We start from the raw sequence: 8,993 nt of genomic DNA, 5'->3' as shown, positions 1-8,993 counted from the left end.
TATTCAAAGAGTAACCATATTGTATCTACAACACAACATGCTTCATGTAGTTTGTAGAGACCCTAGTTAATCATATCAATACTTATTTTCACTTGCAATTATTCTCTCATGTCTACACTATGAAATTAGGTCGAATTTATGGAAGTCAGTTTTTTAGGACGTGATTTTATAGAGTCAATTGTGTGTGTCTCCACTAAGTGCATTAAGGCGGCGGAGTGCGTCCACAGTACTGTTGCTAGTGTCGACTTTCGGAGCGTTGCACTATAGGTAGCTATCCCGCAGTTCCCGTAGTCTCCGCCACCCATTGGAATTCTGGGTTAAGCTCCCAATGCCTGATGGGGCAAAAAACATTGTCGCAGATGGTTTTGGGTACATGTTGTCAGTTGCCCCTCCCTCCGTGACAGCAACAGCAGACAATTGTTTCATGTCTTTTTTCCGTGCGGACGCCATACTGCTTTCAGCAGATGGTGCAGTAGGACTGCTAACTGTCATCATCGAACCACCGCTTCCCCTGCAACTCTGCTCTTCTGCTCTCCTGGTGCCATGAATCTACCTTGCAGGTCTTCTATATGACCATCGTCATTCATCGCTTCCGCTGCAACTCTGCTCTTGTCTTGATAGCAAATTTCTCCATGTTGGCTGTCATGGGTTCCCGCTTCCGCTGCAACTCTGCTCTCCTGAATCCACCTCGCAGGCCACCTCGTCAGCTACCACTTCTGCTGCAAATCTGCTTTCCTGCTTTCCGTCACATAAACACCACCCTATATCGGAAACCTACTGACCGCTATTCCTACCTACATGCCTCTAGCTTTCATCCAGATCATACCACTCGATCCATTGTCTACAGCCAAGCGCTACGATATAACCGCATTTGCTCCAACCCCTCAGACAGAGACAAACACCTACAAGATCTCTATCATGCATTCCTACAACTACAATACCCACCTGCTGAAGTGAAGAAACAGATTGACAGAGCCAGAAGAGTACCCAGAAGTCACCTACTACAGGACAGGCCCAACAAAGAAAACACCAGAACGCCACTAGCCATCACCTTCAGCCCCCAACTAAAACCTCTCCAACGCATCATCAAGGATCTACAACCTATCCTGAAGGACGAGCCATCGCTCTCACAGATCTTGGGAGACAGGCCAGTCCTTGCTTACAGACAGCCCCCCAATCTGAAGCAAATACTCACCAGCAACCACACACCACACAACAGAACCACTAACCCAGGAACCTATCCTTGCAACAAAGCCCGTTGCCAACTCTGTCCACATATCTATTCAGGTGATACCATCATAGGGCCTAATCACATCAGCCACACTATCAGAGGCTCGTTCACCTGCGCATCTACCAATGTGATATATGCCATCATGTGCCAGCAATGCCCCTCTGCCATGTACATTGGCCAAACTGGACAGTCTCTATGTAAAAGAATGAATGGACACAAATCAGACGTCAAGAATTATAACATTCAAAAACCAGTTGGAGAACACTTCAATCTCTCTGGTCACTCGATTACAGACCTAAGAGTGGCTATCCTTCAACAAAAAAGCTTCAAAAACACACTCCAACGAGAGACTGCTGAATTTGAATTAATTTGCAAACTGGATACAATTAACTTAGGCTTGAATAGAGACTGGGAATGGATGAGTCATTACACAAAGTAAAACTATTTCCCCATGGTATTTCTCCCTCCCACCCACCCGTCCCCCCACTGTTCCTCTGATATTCTTGTTAACTGCTGTAATTAGCCTACCTTGCTTGTCACCATGAAAGGTTTTCCTCCTTTCCCCCCCCCCGCTGCTGGTGATGGCTTATCTTAAGTGATCACTCTCCTTACAGTGTGTATGATAAACCCATTGTTTCATGTTTTCTGTGTGTGTGTGTGTGTGTATATAAATCTCTCCTCTGCTTTTTCCACCAAATGCATCCGATGAAGTGAGCTGTAGCTCACGAAAGCTTATGCTCTAATAAATTTGTTAGTCTCTAACGTGCCACGGGTACTCCTTTTCTTTTTGCGAATACAGACTAACACGGCTGCTACTCTGAAACCTGCTTTCCTGCAGACGCCATACCACGGCAAGCGTGCGGCCTGCTCAGATCACCGTGGCAGTTATGAGCATTGTAAACACCTCGTGCATTATCCTGCAGTATGTGCAGAACCAGAACCTGCAAAAGCAGGCGAGGAGGTGACGGCCGCGTGGTGATGAGAGTGATGAGGACAGGGACACAGACTTCTCTCAAAGTACGGGCCCCAGCAATTTGAACGTCCTAGTGGCAATGGGGCAGGCTCATGCTGTGGAATGCTGATTCTGGGCCCGGGAAACAAGCACAGACTGGTGGGACCATATAGTGTTGCAGGTCTGGGATGATTCCCAGTGGCTGCAAAACTTTCGCTTGCGTAAGGGCACTTTCATGGAATTTTGTGACTTGCTTTCTCCTGCCCTGAAGCGCAAGAATACCAGGATGAGAGCAGCCCTCACAGTTCACAAGTGAGTGGCAATAGCCTTCTGGAAGCTTGCAATGCCAGACAGCTATTGGTCAGTTGGGAATCAATTTGGAGTGGGCAAATCTACTGTAGGAGCTGCTGTGATCCAAGTAGCCAACACAATCACTGAGCTGCTGCTATTAAGGGTAGTGACTCTGGGAAATGTGCAGGTCATAGTGGATGGCTTTGCTGCAATGGGGTTCCCTAACTATGGTGGGGTGATAGACGGAACGCATATCCCTATCTTGGGACTGGACCACCTTGGCAGCCAGTACATAAACCGAAATGGGTACTTTTCAATGGTGGATCACAAGGGACGTTTCACCAACATCAATGTGGGATGGCCGGGAAAGCTACATGACGCTCGCATCTTCAGGAACTCTGGTCTGTTTGAACAGCTGCAGGAATGGACTTACTTTCCAGACCAGAAAATAGCCACTGGGGATGTTGAAATGCTTATAGTTATCCTTGGGGACCCAGCCTACCCCTTAATGCCATGGCTCATGAAACCATACACAGGAACCCTGAACAGTCATCAGGATCTGTTCAACTATAGGCTGAGCAAGTGCAGAATGGCTGTAGAATGTGCATTTGGACATTTAAAAGCTCGCTGGCGCAGTTTACTGACTTGGTTAGTCTTCAGCAAAACCAATATTCCCATTGTTATTACTGCTTGCTGTGCACTCCACAATATCTGTGACAGTAAGGGGGAGATGTTTATGGTGGGGTGGGAGTTTGAGGCAAATGATTACTGCCATTGATTACGCGTCACTGATTACGCGCAGCCAGACACCAGGGCGATTAGAAGAGCACAGCAGGGCACGCTGCGCATCAGAGAAGCTTTGAAAACCAGTTTCATGATTGGCCAGGCTACGGTATGACAGCTCTGTTTGTTTCTCCTTGATGAAAACCTGCCCCCTTGGTTCACTCTACTTCCCTGTAAGCCAACCGCCCTCCTCCTTCAAACACCGCTTGCAGAGGCAATATAGTCATTGTTGTTTCAAATTCATGCATTCTTTATTAATTCATCACACAAATAGGGGGATAACTGCCAAAGTAGCCAGGGAGGGATGGGGGAGGAGGGAAGTACCAGGCGGGGTGGGGGAGGAGTGAAGGACAAAGCCACACTGCACTTCAAAACTTATTGAATGCCAGCCTTCTGCAGCTTGGGCAGTCCTTTGGGGTGGAATGGTTGGGTGCCCAGAGCGCCACCCCCCCCCCCGCATTCTTAGGCATCTGGGTGAGGAGGCTACGGAACTTGGGGAGGAGGGCGGGTGGTTACACTGTGGCTGGAGCGGTGGTCTGTGCTCATGCTGCCTTTCCTGCAGCTCAACCATACACTGGAGCATATCAATTTGATCCTCCAGAAGCCTCAGAATTTCCTCCTGCCTCCTCTCATCATGCTGCTGCCACCTCTCCTGTTGCTCCCACCACCTCTCCTCGTGTTCATTTTCTGCTTTCCTGGACTCTGCAGTTGTCTGCCTCCATGCATTCTGCTGAGCTCTTTCAGTGCAGGAGGACTGCATGAGCTCAGAAAACATTTAATCACGAGTGCATTTTTTTTGCCTTCTTATCTGTGCTAGCCTCTGGGACAGAGATGATGGGGGAGTGTTGAATCATTTGCAGCTGCAGGAGGAAAAAAAGGGAGAGTAATACTTAAAAAGACACATTTTAGAGAGCAATGGGTAGATTCTTTCATGTTTAATGTTATCAAATAGCAGCACCCTCCTTTCCCTACCAAGCACCTGTTGGGTTGGCCATTTAAAAGGAGGGGTGGGGTTTTCGGGTTAAGAGGCAGCACAAACCCAACTAAACCTGCACTCACCCAATTCTCTGGGATGATCGCTTCACCCATCCTCCCACCGCATGACTAGTATCAGGGAAGATCCCTGCCAGCCAAATGTGAACAGCTCAGTGTGAATGGCCCGCCCCCTCCACTGTGTGGCTAAATGTGGGGATGATTTCTTTTCAGCCACAGGCAAACAGCCCAGCAGGGACGGCCACCTCTGAATGTCCCCTTAATAAAATTCCCCTAGTTCAACCTAGTAACCATGAATGGTATCACTCTCCTGAGGATAACACAGAGAGATAAAGAATGGATGTTGCTTGAATGCCAGCAAACACCGGGACCATACGCTGCCATGCTTTGTTATGCAATGATTCCAGACTACGTGCTATTGGCCTGGCATGGTAAAGTGTTCTACCATGGAGGATGGAATAAGGCTGCCCAGAAACCTTTTGCAAAGGCTTTGGGAGTACATCCAGGAGAGCTTCACTCCATCCCCAGACATGTTAACAGACTTTTCCAGTAGCTGTACTGGCCATGAATGCATCCCAAGTCTCAGGGAAAATTAATCATTAAACACGCTTGCTTTTAAACCATGTATTATATTTACAAAGTTACACTCATCAGAGATGCCTTCTCCTCCTTCAAGGTCCGGGAACCTGCCTTGGGAGGGTTGGGAGGGTATTGGCTCCAGGGTGATAAACAGTTCCTGGCTGTTGGGCAGAATGGTTTTGTCCTCCTCCTCATCTTCCTCATCCCCCAAATCCTCATCCCTGTTGTGTGAGACTCTCCCCTTGCAGGAGTCCACATACAGGGGTGGGGTAATGGTAGGGGCACCACCTAGAATTGCATGCAGCTCATCATAGAAGCGGTATGTCTGGGGTTCTAACCTGGAGCGGCCGTTTGCCTATTTGTTTTTTTGGTAGCCTTGCCTGAACTCCTTAATTTTCATGTGGCACAGCTGCGGGTCCCTGTTATAGCCTCTGTCTTTCATGCCCTTGGAGATTTTTTCAAATATTTTGGCATTTCGTCTTTAGGAATGGAGTTCTGATAGCATGGATTCGTCTCCCCATACAGTGATCAGATCCAGTACCTCCCATTTGGTCCATGCTGGAGCTCTTTTGCGATTCTGGGACTGCATGGTCACCTCTGCTGATGAGCTCTGCATGGTCACGCCATGCTGGCCAAATAGGAAGTGTAATTCAAAAGTTCCCGGTGCTTTTCCTGTGTACCTGGCTAGTGCATCTGAGTTGAAAGTGCTGTCCAGAGCAGTCACAATGGAGAACTCTGGGATAGCTCCTGAAGGCCAATACCATTGATTGTGTCCACACTACTCCAAATTCGACCCAGCGACGTTGATTTCAATGCTAATCCCCTCATTGGGGAGGAGTACAGAAATAGATTTTAAGAACCCTTTAAGTCAACAGAAATGGATTTGTCGTGTGGACGGATGCAGGGTTAAATCGGTTTAACGCTGCTAAATTCGACCTAAACTCATAGTGTAGACCAGGGCTAAGGACTGACCATAAACACGTCATTTATTGTGTTGGGACTAGAGCTGTGTGAAATCTACATCACTAAATTAACAACTCTTGAAATATTGCCCCTGCTTTAGCACATGGACTGGAAGGTTTTTTTGGATCCACGAACACTGTGTCAAAGTTGGGTGTTTAGAATTTTCCCGTAATATCTGGATGCCAGTAAAAACATCAGTTGAACTTTTCATGGGGCAATTAATTTTGCGCTGCACTGATTTGGTGAAGTAAAATGAAATTGATTCAGGTCACCTGACAGGCTACAACCACGCTATGTTCTCAGCAGAATCAGCAAAAACAAGATTGAATTTCTTATGTCAGCATTAGAAGAAGGGTGGAGATAAGCCCCCTACAAGAATCCAGGGGGAAGACAGAGAACAATACGGATTGCTCCTGAAGCTGGCCTGTTACTCCAAACTGATTGAGGGAGTGGGGAACTGCAATGTAACATAGTTCCATTAGGAGACTGGTTCCCTTTAACTGAACTGCCGATAGCTACACATTGCCTGTTACCAGTGGAGGTTGAGGAGACGCTATGCAGAAGAGGAGCATTAATTCTCACAGATATGGACCCAGTAGCTATCTACTGGGTCCACAAGGGGAATCATCCCATGGAGTGAGGTATACACCAGCCCCACCCTCTCCTATTCTTGGTATGCCCCTCCTATTCTGTACACTATCCTGAACATGCAGAGTTGCTTCACATGGGCTCTGCAGTCTCCCAGGGATCAGGGGAGCATGTCATAGGTCCATGACTTCACCCTTCTGTACCCTCCAATCTGTTCTTCTCTACCTGATCATTTGGCTCAAAACAATAAGAGAAGGGAGCAGCAAGCCCAAACAAAATTATATTTTATTGAGCAACAGTTTCTCACCCATCATCAGTTTTGTCACAGGTAACCCTGGCACAAATGATGCTGTTGACTTTGCCTTCCACCACTGGAGAAATGAAATTCTTCTGACTGAAGGAAACTTCTGACAGACCACCCATTTTTATACATGGCATTTTCATAATCCAAACAAAAGCAGTGAGTAATCATTTAACCAATGTATATATTTAAGCAGCATGAAGAAGAGGGGGTTTAGCAACTCATAGAATCCCACATCTCATATGTTAAAGGACAAAAAAAGCCAGCTGATACCAGATTTTATTACACACCCCAGCTCCTTTTCCTCACCTGTCTAGAACAATAATTATTTTGTAAAATAATGGTCTTCTAGACTACCCTTCCTTTGGACTTTGCTTTTCCCAGCACAGGTTCTCATAGTATGGAGCAATCACTATGGAATTTAAAAGGCATAAAAAAAGAGATAATTACCTTATCAGAAGGTAATCACTGTAACCAGTCAAATACATTTGTGATCATTAGAACATTCTTGATAAATCAGAAACCTCAGATCGCCCTTGCATTAAATACTATTTACTGTGCAATACGGCTCCTGGTGACACCAATGACTCTTGGGTCCTCTGAGTTTGATAAACTGGAGATAAACATAAAGCTGCTAATTCTCTTCCAACTCATAGATTCTAGTTTTTTAATCCTGAATCTTCCAGTTGTGGGTCAGGTAAATTAACTATTTTTACTTACAGATGTGTTTCCATTAGAGGTAAGAAGCAGCACGTGTAAAAGATTTCTCAGTGGTTAGGGCACTCCCCTCGGAGGTGAGATATGTGTGTTCAAATCACTGCTCCAGAGCAGGGATCTGAGTATGGGTTTCCCAAATCCTGGGTGAGTATTCTTATCACTGGTTTCAGAGTAGTAGCCATGTTAGTCTGTATTCGCAAAAAGAAAAGGAGTACTCGTGGCGCCTTAGAGACTAACAAATTTATTTGAGCATAAGCTTTCGTGAGCTACAGCTCACTTCATCGGATGCATTCAGTGAATGAAGCAGTGACTTCCATCAGCAAACTACCTCTTAAAGCTACCAATCAAACTGAGGGAGGGAAGCCCCTTGGCTTTTATGAACAGCCCAGTGATAAGAATATGCAAAAAGAAAAGGAGTACTTGTGGCACCTTAGAGACTAACAAATTTATTTGAGCATAAGCTTTCGTGAGCTACAAATGCATCCGATGAAGTGAGGTCTAATATACATGATTAAGAGGAAGTAAGAAAATACGAAGCTTTGTGAGAATACCCTGCATGATACGGGGATAGGTGATGAGCAGCAGGTGCCCTTCTCCACGCTCTGGGCCCTGTCTGATAGAACGGAAGGGATCAACTAGAGTGCTGATACATTTACACTTGCAAGATCCTGGATGCAGGTCTTTAGCATGATGTGATCAAAGGCAACTGATTTAATAGTCAGTGCAAAGTTCTCTTTCCTGTCCAAAGCCATGAGCCATCACCCATCAGTGCCAGCCCCTGCTGTGTTTTATCTTCCTCTGAAGCTTGAGGGTAGTGAATCCAGAATGTTTTCCCAGAATAAAGATTGCTGGGGCTCCCTAGGTGATCCAGGCCAGGTGCTCAGAGTCACACATAGGCTTCTGGCAGACTTTGTCATGTAAAGCTATTCTGCAGGAAAGGATGTGGAACTAGATCTCAGAACTAGCTCGGCAGCAGCAGACAGCTAGAGCCAGGCTCCAGCTTTCAAGCCAAGCTGCATTATTCAGTTGGCAGTTGTCACATTCCTGTGTCGCTGTGTGAAATTGATCTGTAAGAGTTGCTGACAGCACTACAAAGGAGATATCCAGTGCTGAATCGTTTTGGTCAGTGAATACAAAGCAGGGCATATACAGCGGTCACTGTTTTATCTACAGTTTAGCACATATTTTATTTATTTAGATTTAAAATAATTTTTAAAATGCCTATCCAAGCCCCTGGACATCTAAAATAATATAATTAGATCTCAGCATCATTAAAATAATGATTCAGATACGAACTCTGCCAGCCAGTCAGCTACCTGCGAAGAGTCCTTTCCACCCTTTTATCATTGTTGGAAACATACCCTGAAGCCTTCTCTAAAACCTTCTCAAACAGGTGTCTTTTGCACAAGGCCTGGAAAGTCACCAAGTTCAGGCTATTTTGGTCTAAGGAGGAGAGCATGATCCCTCACAGAGAATGCCCTCCCAGCTGTCCTCTTCTTTTTTAGTGAGGGGATCATTTTGGGCATCCTGCTGACTGTAGCTATGGCAGTATGGCACAGGAAGAGAGGTGATCCCTCAGGTAGGCCTATCCCAGG

This window comes from Dermochelys coriacea, chromosome 1, assembly GCF_009764565.3.
Source record: "Dermochelys coriacea isolate rDerCor1 chromosome 1, rDerCor1.pri.v4, whole genome shotgun sequence".
In the NCBI taxonomy this organism is placed as follows: Eukaryota; Metazoa; Chordata; order Testudines; family Dermochelyidae; genus Dermochelys; species Dermochelys coriacea.
Note: the sequence above shows the minus strand (reverse complement) of the source record.